The sequence below is a fragment of the Xiphophorus couchianus genome, chromosome 10 (assembly GCF_001444195.1).
Source record: "Xiphophorus couchianus chromosome 10, X_couchianus-1.0, whole genome shotgun sequence".
NCBI lineage: Eukaryota > Metazoa > Chordata > Actinopteri > Cyprinodontiformes > Poeciliidae > Xiphophorus > Xiphophorus couchianus.
Window position 1 is genome coordinate 16,979,134 of NC_040237.1, and position 23,927 is coordinate 17,003,060.

General features: G+C 40.9%; 3 long non-coding RNA genes across 7 annotated transcripts; 1 reads left to right on the forward strand and 2 right to left on the reverse strand.

The window, feature by feature from the left end:
- Positions 1–4,415: 4,415 nt before the first annotated feature.
- Positions 4,416–7,512, reverse strand: LOC114151803 (uncharacterized). Of its 5 annotated transcripts, none has more exons than XR_003597015.1 (9): positions 7,367–7,512; positions 6,882–6,951; positions 6,684–6,779; positions 5,882–6,106; positions 5,539–5,788; positions 5,285–5,370; positions 4,859–5,013; positions 4,653–4,788; positions 4,416–4,560 (listed from the first exon to the last, which is right to left on the reverse strand). It is a non-coding gene; the product is annotated as an uncharacterized LOC114151803 (long non-coding RNA). The 5 variants fall into 5 exon arrangements; XR_003597014.1 differs by lacking the exon at positions 7,367–7,512 and adding an exon at positions 7,115–7,267; XR_003597016.1 differs by lacking the exon at positions 7,367–7,512 and having other exon boundaries at positions 5,882–5,949; positions 6,048–6,106; positions 6,882–7,052.
- A 5,417-nt stretch (positions 7,513–12,929) lies between these two features.
- LOC114152232 (uncharacterized) lies at positions 12,930–14,660 on the forward strand. The gene is made up of 2 exons (XR_003597082.1): positions 12,930–14,303; positions 14,399–14,660. It is a non-coding gene; the product is annotated as an uncharacterized LOC114152232 (long non-coding RNA).
- On the reverse strand, positions 14,384–21,465 carry LOC114152233 (uncharacterized). The gene is made up of 3 exons (XR_003597083.1): positions 21,330–21,465; positions 14,617–14,805; positions 14,384–14,522 (listed from the first exon to the last, which is right to left on the reverse strand). It is a non-coding gene; the product is annotated as an uncharacterized LOC114152233 (long non-coding RNA).
- Positions 21,466–23,927: the final 2,462 nt, after the last annotated feature.

The window sequence follows — 23,927 nt, forward strand, 5'->3', positions numbered from 1 at the left end:
TAGGTCCACCCAGGTGTTCTGCACAGCTGAACGGTTGCCACGGGAGATTAAAGGATGTCTCAAACATGTATGAAAGAATCAAGGCAACTCTCCAGGTATGTTTTGATGAGGGACTAACATAACATAACGTAGAGCTCAAAAAAATTAGTTTTACATAATACTGCCCGTTTCTTGACCTTTCTATTCCATTCGGATGCTTGTTTTGAATGTCAAGTTATTTTTTACCATGTATAGATTGAATTTCTGCCATGTGATTGCCTCATTCTCTGTGTTAACAAGCAATAGGAAGGTGCACTTAATAATTTGGCTGAGTGTCTTTCTACACATAAAAACATAATACAAATACTCACGTTGCTCAGCTGATCAGTAGGGATTAGTACACATTCATAGACAGTGGTTAGCTCTACTGAACCACCCTGGGGTCAGCTTGTCAGCATAGCCTCAACCATTGCCCTCCAGCACCATGTTTCCATTTGGTACAACAATCCTAAGATGAATCACTGGCTAGCGCCATACACACACACACACACACGCACACACACCCACGCCCACACGCAGTGAAGACTGCTTTCAGGCCCAGACGTGCTCACAAGGTGGTGAAAAGGGAAAGCGGGTTACGAGGTGGACGGCTGGAAAGACTGCAAAACTGAGGCATACTTGGGAAAAGTAACAAATACAGGTTGCTAGGACACCGAGAAGAAAGTTGTTGCCGTTTCTCTATTCTTTCACATGCTTCTCGGGGGCCGACTGGGTGTGTAGTCAGTCCTCGCCTCTATTTCACAGTTTAGGCAAGGAAATTGTTCACATTTGACAGTTTCAAGCCTCCTTATTAGCTGGAAGTGTTATTAAAATGATGATTGCGACCACACGTTTAGTAAAACAGACTCGGGAGAAATAAAACATTAACGGTTCCTTAAAAGTGCGGAGCCTGTGACTCCGTCCAGTTTGTCATCTATTTATCTAATGACTCCTTCACAGTTTAGACAGAGAGGTAGATTCTGTCCATTTCTGTATGCCTAAAAAAGCACAGTATTGCTGCCATAACCCTAATCACCTAATTGCCCTGCCCTGCCTCATTAGAAAACAAGCCTAACTGGAAAATCGCCTTAAGTGGCCCAAATTAATGAAAGCTTCACGCCTGGTGCTGAGTCATCTAAAGGCTCAAGTCGGTGCGACGTCACCACAAAGGAAATGGTTGCTCCATAAACTGTCAGTGGTCATTTGAGTAGCCATGTAGAGACTGACACTTACCCTGAGTGCATCGCTGCACAGGTCAAGGTTTTCACTAGGGTGTTGCGTGAGCAGTGAGTTGGCCCTTCCTTTGTCAAGCTTGGGAGAACAGTGAAATGAATGTGTTTACATTCGAAATACTTCGCTTTTCGTCTCCTTTCGTCAACAAGTTGATGCTGGCCAGCTGGCTCATGAGGGCTGGGCTATTATTTAAGACTTCAGAGGTTGTTTGCTCTTCTGCGTTGTCCTGGCATTTTCTTTTGGTGGTCAATCTTGATTTGTAATTCTGGCAATATCTGTATTTGATACCTTCCCATGTGTGATAGGGTGTTAAGTCATGCTTCATGGATGTTTTAACATTCATGTTGGTCGGCAGGGGCTTCGACCCTTTGCTTAATGACTCCGTCCACGCTCTTCAGAAAGCAGCCCAACCCACCGTGACACTTGTAAACTCTCCGGTATCTCTGGTCTTGTGGATCAATCAGCGCAAAGGAAAAAGAAATGGCAGTTCTAGATCGGCTGCCTTGCAAACTCCAGCCAATCGGATGTGAAGTGGCATTGCACAGAGGTATTTCATCTTCCAAAGCTGCAATCTTTTGAGTATTTTAGGTATGCTGTATTAAACAATAGCAGCTTTTCTGCATATATTCTGGAATCTGTATTTTCACAGATGGCCTGGCACATGAAGTCCCTTGTGGTTTTTACAACATGAAAATGTTGAAGAGGTACAAATAATCTTGTCTAGCAGTGTAAATAAAGAATAAATACATAAAAAGAATATAAAGTCACAAAACGATAAGAACAGTTATTTTAAGTTTTTGCCAATGTTAATGTATGGTATGAGTTTCTATTGATATGCTTCACATGGCACCATGTGACAACAAGACAAGGTGCCATGCTGTTTTTTTTAATTGGTGGCTTTCTGATTAAAACATAAAAGTTCAAGACTGAATCCTGGAGATGATTAAGAAAAGTAATTTTCTTTCTAATGAAGATTTCCCTCCTAACCTGGATTTCCATCCAGTCTGGCCACGGCTCCGACTCCCCAGCCAAAGACTGAGGTTGGGGTGATGAGTTTGGCAAAATAAGGAATCAGTATCACCCATCATTTCTCTACTATCAACACTTCAGTCTCCCACATAGTGCAGTGAGATGGGAAGTGAAGGGTAAATGCTTTCAAAAGACGAAAGACAGATGGTTGGACTACTGGAAGGAAAAAGAAAACTCACTACCATTCAATTATATTTTTATTCTTTTAAATGATTGTTGTTTTTTTATTTATCTGAGTTGAACTTCTGGCAGGATGCAGAGTGTAAAGCAGGTCCTCGCACAGTTGCTAACTATGGAAAGATGTTGGGAGTTAGCTTAGCTTAACATAAAAACTGAACTCCATAGGAATCTTATTGAAAATGTCAGCGTTTCAGACGGTTGAGAAGCAAATACATCATCATCATTAAATGTTAACTATTAGGTGTAATGTTTAGGGAAACTGAAAAAAAGACAAAAATCAAAAAAGATTCATGTACTGCCTGGTTTTATGGTTTTTCTTTTTGTTGCATGACTCAGCATGGTTATTCTTTTCAAAGCTTGTAGATAGACATGTTACTAGAATGAAGACTTAAAATGTCTCAAAAGAAATAGACATATATTTACACATTCTGCTCACATTGCATATAAATCTGGCTGATAGCCCTTGTTATAACAGCATGGATGAAGCCCCGTCTTTTAGGCTTTAGCCCTCCTGCAGAATTAGACAAACCTAGTTACGGTGGATCATACTGGAACCTTTCTGTGGATTTTTCTGTGGAATGTAACTCAAAATTATTAGAAGAACATTGATTGAGTCAAGGTTTCCACTGTACATATTCATGCATCTTAAGGTATGTGTTGGGTTAAGACTGCTAAACTTGGCAGCTATACATGTTTTTTTTAAGTGGTTTTAGGTATTCCGACATTTCAGCTAATCACGTGGTCCCTAACTCTGGTGAATACTGAGAGTCCACCGTCCTCAAACGTGGACTGAGTCATGGTTTGATTACAAATTCTTTAAAAAAAAAAAACACTATATGATTTGTGAAACCGTAATTCTATTCATGTGAGCAGAAAAGTGGGAATTTCTAATTTTCTCCAAATGTAGCTAATTTCCTGCCTGGTTCTTCCAAACCCACCATCATGTCTCATCTCGCCTCATGAGAGGAATGTATTTTCACATCTTAGTTTCAAGAATCCACATAAAATATCGAACAATGCAATGACTTAAGGGTTTGTAGCTTCTGTTTTGGTTGTTTGTTGACCACTGTGTAGCTTTATCATTTTACGATTAAGTCTGGTTGTTTGTGGTTTTTTTCTCGTTATTTATTTATTCATATTTCTCAATCGTTTCAAAAATATTTCAGCCAAACTCTTATTGTATAATACATTATTTAGTCAGTATCGTCTGTCTCTCTCGTGTCCCCCGGTTGTTTGTCCATGTCTTTATGCCGGGCAGCTGGACGGTGTTGCTGGTGAAAGCCGTCCTGACTGGCGCCGTCTCTCTCTGCTCACTTTTCCTGTTTGTCACTCTGGTTCACAGCAAATGAAGAAGAAGAAGAAGAAGCAGCAGGCAGTAAAAAAACCCTCCACAGTCTCGGCTCAAACTGGAGGAAAGGTTTTCATAAGTCAGAGTCAGAGCTGTGAAGTTTTAAAGGAGGGCTTAGAAACGATTGGTGTTGACTGACATGATCCACCAACTGGTTCAGCTTTCAGTTCTTCCAGTTTGTTTCATTGGTTATGAGTCCATGAGGAAAAAGAGCATTCTCTGGGTAACATTTCTATCTATTTCACTGAATTAGTTGAAGCTAAGGGTCGAAGGTCAACATCAGGATACTTCTTCAATGTGACTGGCTTGTGTTTGTTTTTAAGATGTGAATTTGTAGTTAATTTGATGTAACTACAAATTAATTAACAGTTAATAAAATAAATACTTTTCTTTTAATCCTGTTCTCCAGTTTGTGCTTCATAACTTCATCAGTTATGAAGTTCTATTAAAAATGTGGGAGTTCCTTTAATATATAATGTTTCCAAAAATGATTATGGTTAAAAAATGACTCCAGAAATAACAGATTGAAAGAAGAACATTTTATTAAACTCAGAGTTACAGCACTGATGGATTTTGTGTTATGGGCCATTAATAATGAAAACAATAATGAAGAGAAAACAAATCTGCCTTCTAACTATTTATTCTGACATTTTGTTTTGGCACTTGAAGAATCAGAATCTCGTCTCCAGCCAGGCACCAGAAACCTCGCTGTCCGCTTCCAGAGTCGTTGATGTTTAGACAGCAGAGTTGAGCTAAGGAAACAGAAGAACAAATTTGAGAAACACAGAGTCAAACGCACGCCATTAAATACTGAAACTTTGCTGAGATGTCTCAGCAGCTCTACCTGCTACATCCAGAGTAATGGTGTCAGGTGAGGTCCATCTCCCCAGCGGTCGGTTTGTCTCAAACCTGAAGTGACACCGGCCCGCATCGCCCAGCTTCACACCCCGAATCTGAGCCGAACAGCTGGAATAGTGTAGCTAGAATGCAGGCAGCATTTCAGTAACGCAATTCTACTGTAACAATAACAGCATTTGCAGTTCTTCTCACCGTGTGCGCCCGCGGTACGATGGGCTGACCTGCTTCATCTGGTGTGGTGACCAAACTCCCTCTGCGACCCTCGACAGAAACACGGAACCACATAAGGAGCCTCTCAGTGTGACCGGGGGAGTTTTACCCAATGTTGTTGTTCACTTAAACATATCCTAAAGCCATAAACAACAAGATATTTTACTGATACTTTATCAGATCCACCAACACAACATACTATTAGTGTGAAGTGGAAAAAAAATATTCAAACTTTTCAGATTATACCAAAAAAAAAAAAAAAAGTGACAGGCCTTTCCTGCCACTCCAAAATATTCAAATATTTAGTTTGGGTCTATTACATAAAATCCCAACAAAGTACATTTACTTGTTTTCACAAACATTTGAACCGTCCGTCTAAAGCAATGCAAAAATGAACAAATGATCAACCTGAGGGGTAAAGTCACTGTAGTTCCTGCCCACACACACACATCACTCTTCTGGAAAACGACACACTCCACCTGTGTGTGTTGTACCTAGAAGACACAAATGTTTGGATCATTCAATTGTCGGGGCTCTAATTTAGGAATCTATGCACAAAAAAACACAAGTAACAAAACATTTGAAGCAAACAAATAGATATGTTACAGTAAAAATCATGGAAGTGCACAAGAGATTAAACAATTTAAATCTAAAGAACTCACCCTCAGAGTGTCTGCATCCACCTCAGCCAGTCAGAGGAACACAGACACTTCAGGATGTTCATGTCCCTGACAGTGATGGAGGTCTGTCATAGCGATGAGGGAGGCTCGGTGTTTGGCGTCTGTCAGATGGGAGGAGGGGCGAGGCGGTGAGAGTTTGAAAGTGATCGGCTCCTCGTCCGTCGGTGTTTGACCCATTTCCACTGCTGCTTTTTATTCCACTTCTCCATCTGAGTCTGTCTCAAAAGATGAGCTAAAAGGAGAAATTGTGACATCCATGTGATCTTATCACTCCTGCAGCGGTTTCAGAGAGACGTGTCTGTGATACAAGTCAAATGTCATTAACCTGCAGTACGTGTTAGATTCACTTGTCATGTAACAGTCATTCATTCCTTCTTCTTTTGCTCCTTCTCTCTTCGGTGGGAAAAATGCACTCATGGTAGGTTTTTTAAAGCTAACTTCACCCAAATAAGGCTCAATATCACTTTACTGGATTCACAGGAAGGGCTTACAGGCAGCCTGGCATCTTCATGGAAATTTCCAAAGTAAAAGCTCCCAAATGCTGATCAATCTTAAAGTAAAGCATAAGAAATGATTCAGTAATATTTTACAGGAATCATAAGTATCATTCAATACTACATCAGTTATTATGTATAAAGTTAGACATAATTCCTAACTTTCTGGAAGTTTTCAGAGTGTGATTATGCCACTGCAATTTGAGAAATAAAAGGATTTTCAGAATTGTTTTGGCACTAAAGCTGCCAATAAATGTGCTAAAATCCAAACAGACCCAGAGCTATTTTTTTATAGAAGCATATAGAAAGATGCAGGTATTATCGAGCTGCTTTGAGTCATGTGCAAAAGACACAACAGGGGGTCACAAACAGTGGGGAATTTAATGAGAATTGTTTACTGCACTGTATGTATAAAAGGGTTTTAGCGTTGCTCGCTGTAAATACACGTTTTGCACGTTAAAATTAGTTTATTTCTTTGCTTATATGATCTAACAGGAAGGAAAATCAAGGTTTTAATTGTTGAATAATTAATAAAATAATCTCAACTATACAATGGCTGAAAAGTTAAGGTTGTAAAAAATGTATTTAGTACCAACAGATGGTGTGTAAACCTGGGGCCACTGGATCGTCTACCTTTTTTGGCAGGCAGAGTATTTTTGTTTTAGTCCTCAGTCCTCTCTGTCTTCTCTCGCCTGATTGGTCCAGTGATGTTGTCTTGTCTCATTGATGCTGGAGAATCATCACATAATAAAACACACATTTCTTAATTTCTGTCTAAATGACAGATTATTGAAAGAGACTTTCTGATCAAAGTCATCATCATCTCCTCACCTTTCCCACAAGCTGTTACAACCAGTAGATCAGCAGGTGGAGCAGGTCTTCTGCTTTAATTGTTGGTCAACTCCAGTCATCACATGAGTTCACAGAGAAATGAAATAAAGAGAGAAGATAAAGTGAAGGAGGAAAATATGCATGGACAGCAGACAGTTTCTAACTTTCAGTTCAGCTCTCTGCAGCTATATTTGAAATGATTAATCATGTTGTGTAGATATAAATGTTCTTACTTTTTTTAGTCAACTGGGTTCTCTTATCTTCCTCCACCTGACTGGTGGTGTTGAAGGAGGATTACAGGCGGAGCTGGTCTTCTGCTTTAATTGTTGGTCAACTCATGTCATGTGACATGAGTTGATGTAGAAATGAAATCCAGAGAAAAGACAACAGGGTAAACAAATAGAATATAGTTCACAGAGGGAAGAACAATTTTGAAATTTGAGCTCAATTTCATCCACATTTAAAATAAAAATAAGTTTTCTTACTTTTTTTGTCAACTGGGTTCTCTTATCTTCCTCCACCTGACTGGTGGTGCTGAAGGTGGAGGATTACAGGCGGAGGAGATCCAACCTGGGATGATCAGAGAATCAGAAATCTGAGAAGTCTGAACTTGGGTCGGGTATTTTTTAAATGTCTATTCTTCTTTTGTGACTTTTCTGTGTTGTAACACATGAACATGCTATTGGCCATATAAACTATTTGTTTCATGAGATTAATAGTTTATCTACATAAAACTTTACTCCACATGCTCTCCATTTCCTTTCCTCTGATCCTGTTCTCTAGTGTCTCTCTGAATAAAAAATCTTAATTAAATCCTTCAATCATAAATTCTGTCTATGTTCTCCTTTGTCTTCTAATTTCTTATTGTCCTGATGCTTTAATTTGGTTTCTAATACAACATGTTGTCAGGCAAGCATTCCTTAGTTAATGTAAACTTTAACTCTACATGGTTGAACAGTTTCTAAATTACTAATAGGGAATTTTTATTTCTATTTTTATTTAGTAAAGCTGATGGTCCCCACCACCAGCAGGAGGCAAGCAGTATCATGTGAATGTGGAAAAACGTACGAGCAGCGTGAAAATCAAGGGGTCCAGAAGGACAGGAACCACATGGACGACGACGAAAGGATCCAGCGATGAGCAGCTAAAACCTGAAAGATTAAAACCTTGGAGACTGGATTAGTGGAGGAACAGAATAGAATAATTTACTATATCGGAGAGCACAGCGTGGGGAAGAACCGCTATTACACCCTGAAACATGGGGGAGTTGAGAGGAAAACACAAAGATGAAGAAAACCTGGTGCAAGGCGCTACCTAAGGCTTCCTGAGTCCTGCCAGAATCCTCAACATCTAAAATAATAAACTAGCAGCGGGATAAAGAAAAGTTCCGCTGCAAGGCACTACCTAAAGCTTTCACAGGCTTGCTAGAAACCCATTGGCTTCAATAAAAAAAACAACAGAGAAATGATGATGTCCTAATGTGACTTCCCAAATAGGTCTTCAGTTTTTACGGATCCCAATCTAATCAGAGTCACTTGACAAGACGTAGCGAGGTCTAAAAAACACGTGTCTGGAACTCTCTCTTGCTGTAATTCCACCAGATGTTGAAGGTGTCGGTTCCTCTTCTATGTCCCCTTCAGTCGCCATCCAGAAACGGAAGTCAGGGGATGACGTAGTTGGATTTTCACAGTGTGTTGATGGTGAAGGACTGAAAACACGGGGTGACAAAATGGGATCTTCACAGTGCTTCAATGGTGAGGAACTGACGTCAGGAGATGAGAGAAAAGGATCCTCATGCACCGTCCCTTGTAAGGGACTGAGGACAGGGGATGACAAAACAGGATCTTCATATTCTGTCTTTCGGTAAGGAATGAACAGAGGGCTTAATAGAACGGGCTCGTCCTTCCATTCTTTACCATATCTCCACGCCATCCTTCTGCCGATTCTTTGAAGGACCTCGTCCCAGCTGGCATCATCACTATACTTGGTCGTGTTGGCTGGGAGCTCCTCTTCAGCATCACTGTCCTTCGTCCTCTTTCCGTTTATGCCAGTCACAGATGTCACATGTGCCGCGTCCTCTTTCAAACCTACCTGATGACTAGGCTTTGATGATGGGTTGTCCTCCTTTGCAACATCCACCTTCTTTGTAGTTTTCTTGGCGCGACCAAAAGTCAAAGAAGCCACTAAATTTTTCCAACCTGCCAGAGGTTGTGGGGAGGTACTGATAGGACTGGAGTCCTCTGGACACAAATTGGGCTCTTGCTTTTTGTCAAGTTCGTATGTGAATTTAAAGCTGGAAGGAAGCACGGTACCAAAACTAAGCTTTGATGGTGGGTCGTCCTCCTTTGCAACATCCACCTTCTTTGTAGTTTTCTTGGCGCGACCAAAAGTCAAAGAAGCCACTAAATTTTTCCAACTTTCCAGAGGTTGTGGGGAGGTACTGATAAGACTGGAGTCCTCTGGACGCAAAATGGGCTCTTCCTGTTTGTCAAAGCTGGAAGGAAGCACTGTACCAAAACTAAGCTTTAATGGTGGGTTGTCCTCCTTCGCAGCATCCACCTTCTTTGGAATTCTAATGGCGCGGCAAAAAGTCACTAAATTTTTCCAACCTGCCAGAGGTTGTGGGGAGGTACTGATAGGACTGGAGTCCTCTGGACACAAATTGGGCTCTTGCTTTTTGTCAAGTTCGTATGTGAATTTAAAGCTGGAAGGAAGCACGGTACCAAAACTAAGCTTTAATGGTGGGTCGTCCTCCTTCGCAGCATCCACCTTCTGTGTAGTGCTCCTGGCGCGGCCGGAAGTCAAAGAAGCCCCGTCCTCTTCCAAACCTACCTGATGGTGTTGCGAGGTACCGATAGGTCTGGACTTCTCTGGACGCAAACTGGGCTCTTCCGGTTTGTCAAGTCCAGATGTGAATTCAAGTGAAGTACAGGGAGCCTTGTCTTCTTGTGGCTTCTGAGCCACACCGATGACTTGTATGTATTTAAAATTTGGGGGAAGAATCTCAAGCAGCTGTGATGCAGCATCGGCACGGTCCACTGTTGGACTACTGTCAGAGGAGCCCAGCTGATCAATCCTCAAATTCAGATGTTTCAATGACTGTTCAAGCACTCCTATGCCCCACAGGAATTTAATGTTTGGTGCAAGGACCTGGACAACCCGAAGTCGGGATTTAAAGTCATCCTGGTCTTCATTATTAGCCTCGTCTTCACTGGAGCTGGTAGTACAGTCATTACCTACCTTGCCTTCACTGGAGCTGGTAGTAGAGCTACCACTGGAGCTGGTAGTAGAGCTACCACTGGAGCTGGTAGTAGAGCTACCACTGGAGCTGGTAGAACAGTCCACAGACTGTGGAGGTGAACTACACCTCGACTCCTCTCCATCGGCTTCATTTGACCACACCTTACCGTGACCCTTACCATTATCTGGACGTCCCTCCAACATTGGGGATCCATCTGCTGGAAGCGCCATGGCATGGGCTGTGAAGGAAAAGAACAAAGCATTTCACTAAATTATCTAGACCTTCACAAAAGTCCAAAGCGATGTTTAAAGGGAACACTGAAATACCAACAATACAATAACCCAGGTTTGTGAATGTGTTTGTTTTTCTTGAATATATTTAATTAACAATATTATTGCTATGCCAGATGTGATTATACAACAAGAACGGGAATTAAGAGATAAAATAAATAAAGCTTATCTTTAGTCACAAAAAAAACAGCAACAAACACAATTTTACATAGAAACCAGAACAAACTCTAAAACTCAATGATCAAACATGTATGGACCATCACCACTCAGACAAACAAACTTGCAGCTTCATCTTGGTACCAATCAATCATTAAAGACAACAAGTCAAATTTAGATTTATTGGTAATTCATCCCTAGCCATAAACTCTTAAACATTTGGAAACATAAATTAAAGAGCTATAAAGTGTGTTTAGGACTTTTTAATAGCTAATGAAACACCTGTAATCTTAGATTGTCCCATTAGTGTGAATAAAATAAAACCCTGCAACAAGTTACTCAGTTTACCCTTATATAACAACCCATCCTCACAAATATTTGATGCTACAGGTACATTTTATCATTCTTAATAATAGCCAGTAATCAGATATGTGATCCATTCATTACTATTATACTTTAAAAGTATCAAAGTTTTAAAAAATATGTTTCCAATAGCATTTGTAAATTACCAAAATCTTAATTGTAGCTACTTAAACTAAATTCCTTTGAGCTCCACAATTTTTCACAATCACAGCCACAGCTGCTCTGACACCCCATCAGTACTACCTTCATACTCCCACATATAGCCAACAGCAGAAATGTACATCTATAAAATGAAAAGTTTTATAGATGTACATCTTTTAAAGTAGGGATCTAAATAAACTACTTAGAAATAATACAGGAGAAATATATATCTAAAAACCTTTCTAATATTCAACTATTAAGGTTTTATTTACGTATCCAAGGAGACCAAATGTGTTTTTGAGGCATTTTCTGAAACCTGGAACAGGCACTGACTACTTATTCCAAAGATCTGAATAAAACAAGCCAGATCTTCTAAAACCAGAAGTAACTTTTTAACCCACATAATCAGTGTTAAACCCCCACAACCCCACCAATATTGGAACTAACAAATGAATCACAACCGGACCAACTGAAACCGAGATTATTGTTTTTGTAATGAATTTTAACATTCACTGTTAACATTCAAGTAACTTCTGAAAATGAAATACGTCATTAAAATGCAATGGAGCAAAAACACTGTTTTTCTGATCTTGAGTAATTACAATAAACTAAATAATTGAGTTACTTTGTGAAATCAACAGCCACACATTGACTGTTCTATAAAGTTTTTTTTATAAGAATAAAGTTATTAATCTTGCTGTTTAATCAATGTATCCATGGAGACTACGTATACCACATTTTTCAAAAAGCTTCTTTTAAACCAAAACAACTACAGTCAGCATTTTCTGACATTTTCCAAAATTTCAACTAACTAGCAGACATTTAGAGTTTTTGTGTTCATGTTAGCGACGGGATTTGGGACCTTTGTTCGTCACACACAGAAGCATCTACCAGCCGCCACCTCCGCCACCCATTTGTTGAGACCGGGATGATATTAAACAAATGTTCCGGTTCGTCCGTAAAGCTACACTTATAAATACTGTATAGATACACCTGCAGCGCTGCACCCCGCTGTTGGCACGGAACCAGCAAAGCTGCCGTACTGCGCCAGTCATTTTAAAGATGCTTATTGGTCCCCGGAAAAAACGACACAGACTCAGACATTAACATTAATAAATAAAATCCTCCCAGGCCAAACTTACACTTGGCTTTCGTCAAGAACTCAGGCGAAAGTGAGAGCTCTGCTAATAATAACCCGGCCGGAACTCGGTTAATTAAATAATGAAATATAATTTAACGAAGCTTCGAGGCAGATAAATTTTCCTCGAGGGGTTTTAATAATCGAGGTACTCGAGGAATCGTTTCAGCCCTAATTAAAAATAGTAGAAGAATGATTTTAACCTTCCAGCTGGTGCTTCTCCTGGCCAGGAACCGCAGGTTTGTTAACCACGGGCTTCTTCAGCAAGTTCTTCTTCAGCAAGTTCTTCTTCAGCAAGTTCTTCTTCAGCGAGTTCTTCTTCAGCGAGTTCTTCTTCAGCGAGTTCTTCTTCAGCGAGTTCTTCTTCAGCGAGTTCTTCTTCAGCGAGTTCTTCTTCAGCGAGTTCTTCTTCAGCAAGTTCTTCTTCAGCGAGTTCTTCTTCAGCGAGTTTTGCACAGCAGATTCTCGACAAGCTCAAACCTTCCGAGGCTTTAAAGGCTCCTTCAGGCGTCTCTCTCAAAAGTCCCGTCGCAAAGGGAAAGATTTCAGAAGGTCAGGGTTATTTATAGGGTTGAGAGGACGCTAACGTCGTTTCCATGACTTTCATTGCCGAACGCACGCACTGGTGCTACACACTCGTGTACAGTAGGTGGCGGTGTGCACCTTAAAGTTGCTTGCGATTCCCCATAATAGGAAAGAAGAAGAAGCCGCACCTTTGCGTGACGGTGGGTACGGCTTCATTTCGCACACGAAAGACACAATTGTTTCCTAAAGGTAAGCTAAATATTCAGACATGACTATTGTTTCGTTGGAAATGGTGTTTTTTAGTTCGTGACTATCAACAAGCGCACTATATTTAACCCATTTTGCATAGAAAATTCACCAAACTCAAGGTTCCGCTGTTTTGCCAAATTTAGGCGAACGGGTAAATATGAATTCTGTTATATTTTGGTAAGTTTTAGTTGTTTTTACACCATGAATAATACTAGTATAGCTGCACGACTTGAAATATTGGCGATGTGTGCATCTAAAAAAGCCAACATTGCAAACTGCTAACGTTAAGCCTCCGATGGAAACAACTTTGTTCTGTCGCGAAGTTGTTCATTACGTCGTGGAAACGGCGCGTTTTCCGTAAGACCACCCTCAAAATAAAAAGATTTAGTTTTTAATCCAACATAAATGGCGAATGTTGTCAAATATTTTACATCATTTATGGTTTCATCGCGACTGCTGTCTGGTTCGTCAAGGCTAAACCTTTGAGAGGGAACACTAAAGAGAGAGCGAAAAGAAATCCCGTATGTCCCCATTGCGCATGTTTTGACTAGACCAATAGCAAAACCACGTTGCGAAAACGGATTCTGGCTAGCGAGCTAGCTAGCAACAGTCTAGCTTGGATGAAGTTTATACAGCGGAGAGAGTTAACGTTTTCAGAGGGATAGTGGAAGTGATAAAGGGCTGGTTTAAATATGTGCAAGGTGTTGTCAAAGCTTGGATCGGGTCCCTTTTTTTATTATGTAGAAATGCTGGTGCGAGTGGAGTATCAGACAGTCCAGAGATGGGTCCGGGTTCCAGTGACAGATGACTGCCATTTTTACTTGAAATGTGCAAGTTGGATCTTCGCAGTGTGTTGATGGCGAAGGACTGAAAACGCGGGGTGACAGCCTGGGGTCCTCACATGGCGTCCTTGGTGGGGGCCTGAAAACATGAGCCAGCTGCTGGCTGAGGAGTAAAAATGAGAGGAGGAACTGAATGCAAATTGGCTTTTTCAGCGCATCAATTGCTGAAATGCTTTGTGTTTGAGTTGCACATTGTCCCCTTTTTAAAAAGCCAGGTTAAAGAAAAATAGATGCATTAATAGTTTATGCTTTCAAATTTGCAAAGCGTACTGACATTTTCCAACACAGCCATGAGAAGACGAGTTACACCATTTAATTTTCCTTTGGGGTCAATGAAATATTTTGCTAACCCTGTTGTCTTCTCTCTTTATTTCATTTCTCTCTCAACTCATGTCACATGACTGAAGTTGACCAACAACTACAGCAGAAGACCAGCTCCACCTGCTGATCTACTGGTTGTAACAGATTGTGGAAAAGGTGAGGATATGATGATGACTTGATGACTCTTTCAATCATCTGTTATTTAGACAGAAATGAAGAAATGTGTGTTTTATTATGTGATGATTCTCCAGCATCAATGAGACAAGACAACAGCACTGGACCAATCAGGAGAGAGAAGACACAAGAACAGAGGCGACACAAAAAAACCCTGCTGGAAATCCCGAGATGAAGTTTCCTGATGGAACAAGGGGACACCTGAGGACACACAATAAAGAGACAGAAATCATGTGAAATAGGTCCTTCAATAACAAACCAAGCACTGCCGTAGGATCTTATGTTGAAATTTCACCTGTTCATGAGTCGGGCGTTGAATATTAAACAATTTTAGACACATTGTAGAGAACCCAGCGTTGGTTTCTGACCCCAGATTCAGATTCTGCAGATCAATAATGTCTCTGATCCTCCCAGGTTGGATCTCCTCAGCCTGTAAACCTCCACCTTCAACACCACCAGTCAGGTGGAGGAAGATAGGAGAACCCTGTTGACAAAAAAAAAGTAAGAAAACTTATTTTTACCCAAGTAACAATTTTAAATATGGATGAAATTGAGATCAAATTTCAAACTTTTTCTTTTTTCTGTAGATGTATATTCTCTTTTTTTTTTTTTTACGCTAAGCATGATGATGTCAAAAAAAGAAAAAACGTCTTACTTGTGCCTCAAGCTAAGCTAGCTCTTTTAGTTTTCTAGTAGTCTCATCTAATTGGCTCACGGCTGCAGCATCTGAAAAACATGTAACTGTATATTTTTTCAAAGCTATTGGTTCACTTTCTAGAACGCAGTGTGTTGAGATCAACTAAGTTTATTTTCTTGTGCTGGTGAGGCACTACGGTGGATACCCTCTTACTCACATTTTAGTGTTTTATATGTGGAACATGACTCCAAATTATGTGTGGAAAATTTGTGATTTTTTCATAGAACATATCTAAAATATTATGAAGAAAAAGCAGATTGAGGTGCTGAAACACAGAGGAACAATGCAAATGGTTGGCTTGCTTTTGCAAAGCAACTAATCCAGGAGCGCCATTTATTTTTCTTTGCCGTGATTGGCTGTACCCCCAAGACTGCAGACTAAGACAATTTATATAATAATAATCATAATAACCCTTATTGATATTATCTTATTTGGACCTTGTAACTAATAGGCAGTTACAAGCGTTTTATAGGGCTCCCTCACCGTCATCTATCACAAATAAGGACGACTGCAGATGTTGACATTTGCTGTAGTGCTAAGATGTTTTTCACTCTCCACATTAATGGACACCAAGATATAATTGGTGCTTGAACAGTTAAAATAGGCAGTTGTAAGCATGTTTAGTTTGGGTCTCAAGCAGTTCCAGATTTCTGCTTCCTGTTTTCAGAGCGGTTTCCCCTCTGCTTTCATCGAAACGCACCGGCGTTCACTTCAGCTGAGCTGAGAGCTCAGTTTTAGATGGACCGGAGTTCACTTTTTTGATCTGCATCAGAGTTCGATTGTGCGTTCGCACCTCCCAAAACAAACCAGACTTTCTAGGCTAATGAAGTAGAGTTTGATTAAAGCGACAGGGCTGGTGTGAGCACATCTTTAAAAACGGTCCAGTTTCTTCTTGCCATACAATATTCCTAAGTGAACGTTTCAAACATAGTGTGCCAATACCGTTGCAGTAGCTCCAACCACGGTAAGGTTTTGAGCAGCGGTATGTCTTGCCTGTACTTTGAGACTAATCAGTTTTGAGTACAGATGACGCCACCTCCACGCCACCCTCCAACAGCTCATATGTTAGGTCCTTCATGTCGCCTCCCCCTGCTCATATCTAATTCACTGACTGCATTCAGTGTCTCCATCACTGCCTGTCCAGACGCACTAAAGTAATTCCAGTATGCCTTGTTTGATTTGGGTCAGGGCCTTTCAAAACTAATACATGTAAGCCTTATAATACAGTAATTTGTAGCGGCTGGGGTAGGGGAACGTGGATTTATCAATAACTGAGCTTATTGAGTTTTGATTTTTGGGGTTTTAGCAGGCAGACGAGGGGCACACTGATGGGTTAGGTTAAACGGGGGTTACTCAATAGGAGGGTGGCTGTTATTCCAAAACTGAAGCAGGGAAACTTATAGCGTGTCTGTGAGCAGGCACTGACAGCCTCGTAGACTGACACTCTGTGTATCTCCCATGGGGGAAATGGGTAGAAGACATACACGCAGCCACATATATGTGCACAAGAAAATGTAGGTATTTAGTCTAGCACACGGGGTTTATAAAAACCCTACTATAATTTACCCTTCATCTATTAAGCATTGACTGTGTTTATTTTATATGAAGGAAAGGAAAATTAAGTATTCTACAGGTAAAAATGTTAAGAGGCCTGGATGAGGTAAAGCGCTGCGTGTGTCTCAAGCATTTTGCAGCCTGTCTGGTCTTCTCCCAGAATCGTCGTATTGTTGTCAACAGATTTAGATTCAGTTCCAATAGCATAACTGTGGACCTCTGGGCTGCTTCTCTGATTAATGCTCTCGTTGCCTCATCTGCCAGTTTTGGTGGACTTCCATGTCTTGGTAGGTTTGCTGTTGTGGTACCCTGGCCACTGCCTTCCTACGAAACCTTGCTTCTGTGTTGTTTTTGAATTGGAGTTCCCCTAAGGTTTTAGTTTTGACAATGGCGGAGGAGAAACTGAATGGAGCCATTCGGTCTGTGTTGGCCATGTTTCCAAATATTGATCGATTAAGTCAAATGTCAGTCTGTGTTTTTTAAAGTCTGACTCCCCTCGTTCATCTTTTCACTCATATTTACAGCTCTATGTGGCTGACCGCAGTACAAGACTGCGCTACTGTGAACTAAGTCACCCTCCAAAGAGAGGCCTTTTGGTTAAAAAAAATTGCAATACTTTTTTTTTAGGTATTGTAATACCTAAAAAATAGAATCTCAACCAGATTCATGTAATTGATGTTTTCACACCTGCATTTTTAACGAGCTCTTCCTTTGTGCTCTCTGCCATTCCGCTTCCCTCTTGCTCTATGTCTTGACGCCAGCCGATTACGTCATGAACAAGCCGGTAAAATACAAATCTCTCTCATAGGCCAAATGTCTGTCGTTTCTACAGCGTACCGCATATATCGCGCATTCCTAGTCTACAGTCATATTTCATTAATTGTAGAAGGCTTCCAGCGGAAGATGATACGTGACGGAGCTAAAGGGTGTATTTAATGTACTTCCAAACTTTTTATATGGAGCACAACTAAATGCATATGTGTGCACAGAACCAGAAACATACAGCCCACAAAGGGAATGCATTAGGTTTCCTGCTTACTGTCTCTGGGTCAGAACGGGCTCTTGAGCCAGGAAAGTGGCTGCATAATGAGCAGCGGAGATGAAAGCAGCTCTCCAGGCAGCAGGAGGTACACTTCTTTGCACTGGGAAGCTTTCTTTTTCTTTTTTTGGGGGGGGTCTGGGACTGTCTAATTCCATATCTCTGAGGACAAAACAGGAGCGGACACAGCAGATGGTAGTGATAAGATAAAACCACCTCCAGAGGGAATGAACGCAGGAGCACATGTTGAATGGTTGTTTACCAGAAATCATTGCAACACTGGAAGATTTTCTTACCCTCCAACTATTTTCTTTTGGGTTCTGGTCTAGAGCGTGACTAGACCACTTCAGGACCTTGACATGCTTCTTTCCGAGTCACTCCTTAGTTCCTGTGACTGTGTGTTTCAGGCCGTTCTCATGCTGGAAGTTCCATCTTTACTGTTCCTACAAAGGGAAATGGATTGTTGTCCAAAATCTCAAAATACTCTATCCTGTCCATCCTTTCCTCAATATGGTGCAGTCTTCCTGCTCTCCTTGCAGAAAACCACCCACAAAGCATCATTTTACCATCCAGTACTTTCACAGTTGGGATGGTGTTTTTGGGACTGAACTTCTTCTTCCTCCAAACATAATGAGTGGAGTTTGTTCTAAAACGTTCTACTTTGGTCCCAGGCCTTCTCTCAGGCTCCTTCTGGATCCTCCAGATGATCACTGGCAAGCTTCAGATGGTCACGAACATGTGCAGACCCGAGCAAGGTGACCTTGCAAGCATGGCAGGATCTTAATCCATGACGGAACAGTGTGTTACTAATGGTAACCTTGGTAGCTATGGCGCCAGCTCTCTTCAGGTCATTAACCAGGTCTTCTCATTTAATTTTGGGCTGAATTAATCCTGGGCTGATTTTTCACCGTTCTCAAAATCATTGAGACCCCAAAAGGTGAGTTCTAGCTAGGAGTTTTTGCAATATCTCTGTAGCATGTAGGGGAATTTCATTGATTGATTGAAAGTGTCCTGGTTTTTAAATTGACTGCATGGAAGAAGACAGCCTTTCTTAGTCGTCCTCCCCGAACTTCTGCCTAGCTGGTGGCTCTGAGCGAACGGTGACAAAGTGCGGCGGAGCGGAGATGAGTGCAGAAAGACTGAATGCAATGGATTATGCTTCAGCTTTGCAGCTGATGTTGAATAGGGCAAGTGTAGCTTTACAGACGAACGGCAAAATAAGTTTCCTTCATAGCATCCATCCATAATACCACTGCCTCCAGCTTGCACCACCTGCCACTCACACACCATCCTCCTGCCACTCGACCCCAACCCTCACTCACCTTCTCCTTCCCTAAACAAAAGTTCCTCGTCTTATATTCACAGTTCAACAGGTACAATAACTTTTTTAGGGTGCTATTTCAAGAAGGTACCGCAATTTCAACTTTCTATTTATGGCCATGTTATGGGCAAAAATAAAGAATTTTAGGCCATACCAATAACAGAAAAACATATCTTAACATTCTAGATTTTAAAAAATAATTTGTCATAAGCTATTTTGTTTTCGTCTACCACAAAGAAGTGGTAGTGGTTAAATTTTGTTGTTCTTGTGATAATGACAATAAAGATTTATCTTATCTAAAGAAACCAAAGAAAAGACGTGAAGTACGTGGTTTTAACCTGACCAAACTTTTGAAAGACACTTTAAATATTTTAGATGATTCCCAAAAGTAGTATTTGATAATTCAGTTTCAAACTATTGCTAATTGTTAAGAGGTTTGAAAGTGTGACATAGTTGCTCTCTTTTATTGTCTAGCAATTCTGCAGGTTAATGATGGTTGGATTTTAGGCCGTGTACATGCAGTATACGGTCCTTAACGTATTCTACTCTCAGACCCTCAAAGGAAAATGAAACACCCTGACATATGTTTCCAAAATCCAGTTGTGACTGTGGTTGTGTAGTTAATTAGAACCGATGTGGCCGCACTGTTAATCACCTCCATCCCAGGCCCACTCGCAGTTTGTTAATACTGGATCTGTGAGATTACCTAGGCTTAATGGACTCATTAATTACACTCACTTCGTTGTGTTTTTAATTAGTCATCTGTTCATGTAACAAATCAGTGGTTGGATTTTTTAAAAATTTATTTATTTTTTCCCCCTTTTGGATCGCCAGGAGCTCCAGCGTTATGAGGCGTTACTCATAACACCGGCACTTTGGCCAACTTGAAAGAGAGAACAAATGATGTGTCGGGAGTCTGGGCAAAAAAAAAGGGAGTGTGCAGAGCTGCGTGTCTGCTTTGTTTCTGCTAGGGTTGTCTTCGGGAATGGCGAGGCAGGCTCGAAGGGACTGGTGAACGTTTTTTTTTTTTTTTTCACCGTCCACAGATGTGTGTAAGCTCGGTAACGCATAAATTCTGGTTGCCGCTCTCGCATCGCTTAAAGTGGGACTGTTCTCATCAGTTGAGCATGAGTGGAAATGTTTTTCTAATTTGTATATTTTCTGAAGTAGAAACCAAAGAGCCGGAGTGTGCTAATTAGAGGCTGTAAAGTACTTCATCATGTGGCGCTCCGTATCAGGGTCACAGTGGAGGGAAAAGCTCCGGGTGTCGGTCTTTTCGAGCTCTCCTCCTCCCGCTGCCACTGCTACTGCTTTCTCCTGCTTATGTTCTTGTTTGTTTTCTGCTGGTAATGGCAATCAGATGCCTTGTGTTTATGACAAGCCTGAAACATTTACATGTTGTCTAATCAGGTACATGTGGGCATTTGGAGAAGGATTTGTGGAACCGGGGGAGTATTTCAGAATTAAGTGTTTTTTATGGGCCCAAAACAGGACCAAAAGTTGGCCTGAAACCAGCTCTGTTTAGTGGCTTTTGCTAATTTGATGACAAAAGGACAGCTGTCTTCATGGTTCCACCAGGACTTATGGTGCATTCACACCAAATGCGTCAGGTTTACATTCAAAGTCTATGTGGAAGCACATCGATAGCGTGACCAGCGCAGGAGTTGAAAAATCTGAACTTTCACCACTTGTCATGGAGCGTTGACCCTCATAGTGATGCATTTTCTGACAGGATCTCAGAGTAAAAAAACTATGGAGGATAAACTAATTGCTGCAACCAACCAAGTTATGACCACAAAGACAAGAACAGAAAGGACCTTTGCTTGGCAGAGGATCAGCAAGGAAGCTGGAATGTCGGGTAACTTATAACTTTTTGTTCTTGAAAATATTTCCCCCCATTTGAGCTATCCAAATCAGTCGAGCAAAAATGTTGAGTCACGCTAAATAAACATTAAATAAACAGTAGAGGTGTGCCGATCGATCGGCCACCGATCATAATCGGCCGATTTCCGTGAAAAAGTGTATGATCGATGATCGCCAATCGCTGTCCCTTGTTGCCGATCGCCAAAACGATCACCTGTATCTCACTTCTCAGCCTGCGTGTGCAGCTCATCTCTTTCCTTCACTGCTCAAGCGCGCAGCAACAAATCCTGTCGTGTGGAACTATAATGCTCTGAGTGAATGGGAATGTTTATGTGTTGCCCCTGAAAATTACTTCCTCCAAAACGTGCATTTTGAGGTGAAGCACGTCAAAATGCATCAACACATTTAAAATGTGACATTTAAAAAAAACAAACACTTGACGGAGTTTGGCTACATCGAGTCTCAATGCAGGAAAACAAGACATCTGGAGCAGCCACATAGCAAGTAAAGCAGCAAACAGCTACCAACACTCACCCGGATTAGCATGATGGTCAGAAAACTAAACAAATAACCCGAAAAATAATTCAAGTCTTCGAGCTGGCGGTGAAAGACGCTGGCTCTGCTCTCGCTGTTGAACCTGCGCTACACCCTACTGGTAGCAATACTTCACAGACGTAGCGCCGTTTCTGCTCCACCCAGAACGTCTGCTTAAAGCCGCAGCATGTAACGTAAACGACAGTAACAACAACAAAGATTTCACATATTAAAACTTTCGCTATGTCCAAACATGAGAGATAATTTATGAAAAAATAAATAATAATCAATCTCCTCTCCCTCCTCCTGTGTTCTGCAGAATAACTCCGCTCAGTCAGAAATAACCAATCAGAACCAGCATTAATCAGCTAGCCAATCAGAACCAGCATTAATCAGCTAGCCAATCAGAACCAGCATTAATCAGCTGCTCTTAGGAAGTTTTGATTTGGCAACTTAGGATTGCTTATTTTGATGCAACCTGCATTTGACTTTGAATGAATGTTTCCCTCTTTTACTAGACATTATGTGATACAGGCAGTGTTGTGAGACTTATTTGACTCATGTATAATTTATGGTACAGAGAGCCTTACTGTTAAATGTTGTTTAACTGGTTGCAGGTTTTTCAGTTGTTCTTTTGACTGAGTAGCTGCTGTGTAGTGCCTGCAAGTATGTTGCATGTTTAGGTTAATCAGGTGAATTTATAAATTTTTTAATTTTGCCAGATCACATAGTATCATGTATAACTAACGCAAAAAATAAACGGTCAATCCAGGCGATCGGTGATCGGCAGAGATCGGCCTCGTGTTTGATCGGTATTGGAATCGGCAGCAAAAAACCTGATCAGAGCATCCCTAATAAACATTGTATTTATGTAGATGAAATAATCAGGAGACGATGGAAAAGTCTGAAGGAAGCGTATGCCAAGGAGTCTGTTCTCAATGCCGGCCTAGTGCGATTTTGACGCGTCTTGACACGCGTAGAGCGAAATGTCTAGCGCCTGACTTCAAAGAGCACACGCATCAAACTTGAAGCGTCGGACGCGCTTTTGACACGCGAAACCTGTTTGGTGCTACAATGCGGCCATGTGTTCTAAGGGAGCATTCACACCGTCCCGCTTTGATCAAATTAGTTTACCTAGAATTTCCGGTTTGTTTGGGGAGGTGTGAACGTGTAATCAAACTCTGAACACAAAAAGAGTGAACTCTGCTCAGCCACTGAGTTTTAGATGTGTTTCCACATATCAGTTATTAATTAAATGAGGTTAATAAATATTTTCAAAAGCACCGTCAATATGAGATGAAAAAAATGCTTTGATTTATAATTGCCCCCACACTCAATGCCTCATTCTTGCATATCTGAACATGTTTGGAAGTGTTGATTTAAAAAAAAAAAAAAAAAAAATCTGACGAATAGTTAAAGGGTCCAGTGTAGATTTGATTTTCCAATAAAATTCAAACAGCCAGAACTGTTGTTTTTTTTGGTGGTTTTGATGGTTATGGGCTTGTCGCTTTTCTGTGCTTATATTTCAGTTTTTAAGAAATGCATATATTACAAATTATGCACATCACCTTCTCATATTAGTTAGAGTTTGGATCCTGGCGTGTAGCTATAGTGGGCGAAGCCTTACCGAGGCCAAAAACCACTGGAAAAAGTGTGTGGGCTGAGCCGTACATTCAGTCGGGTCTTTGTAACATGTGCAATAGATTTTATTATTTTTTTCTAGAACATGCCACAAAGAGTGCATCCGCATTAAGATTCACCAAAGCAGAAGCATGTACCTACCAAGAAGTATTAATAAGGTTTGGAATGAAATCGGGTCAACAAGAAACCTCATGGTGTGGCAGGGCTTTCCCTCTTTAAATACTGAAGTGTGACTTTAAAGGTAAGCAGACGCTCTGAGTGTAAAGGAGTCATGTGTGGTCACTCCAGCCGCAGAGATTATTGAGAAATGACGGGCTTAGTTCTAAATGTGTTTCACGTTTCCCGTTCTGACTGAAGTTCAGTGACGCTGATCTCCATGTTTCCACCAAGGTTTACCAAACTGTGGTTGAAATCTCCACTAATATCTGAGCAAATGTAAACGGTGCTCTTGTTATTAAAACCATTGGCATACAGGGAGATAAATTCAGTCAACATCCTAGTAACAATACGTGTCCCCCAAAGACTGCTGCTCCATCAGAGATACATTTATAGGGTAATTTACAGACCAACAAGATCAGCAGACTGGATCTTAAACTTTAGGCCTTCTAACTTTATTCCTTTCATTGAACGGTCATGGATTTTAGAGTTAAAGCTCCAACATATTTGGGTGTACTGTGTGTATTCTGTGAGTCATACAAACTCTGCTCACACTGTCTGGATGGTTGAGATTTCACAGTCAAGCATAAACATTGCATATGTTTCTTGTGACTGATTCCTTCATTTCCTACCATGCGAATGGACACTAGTGAGGTTGATGGGCTCACTAGTGTCAAACATATAGGTTTTTGTCCATCATTTTGACCGTAAAAAAAAAAAGTGTGTTCTATTTTTTACCCGTCAAATATTAAATAAGGACATAGGCTATTCAGTTGCATCACATTTTTTATTTGATTAAAT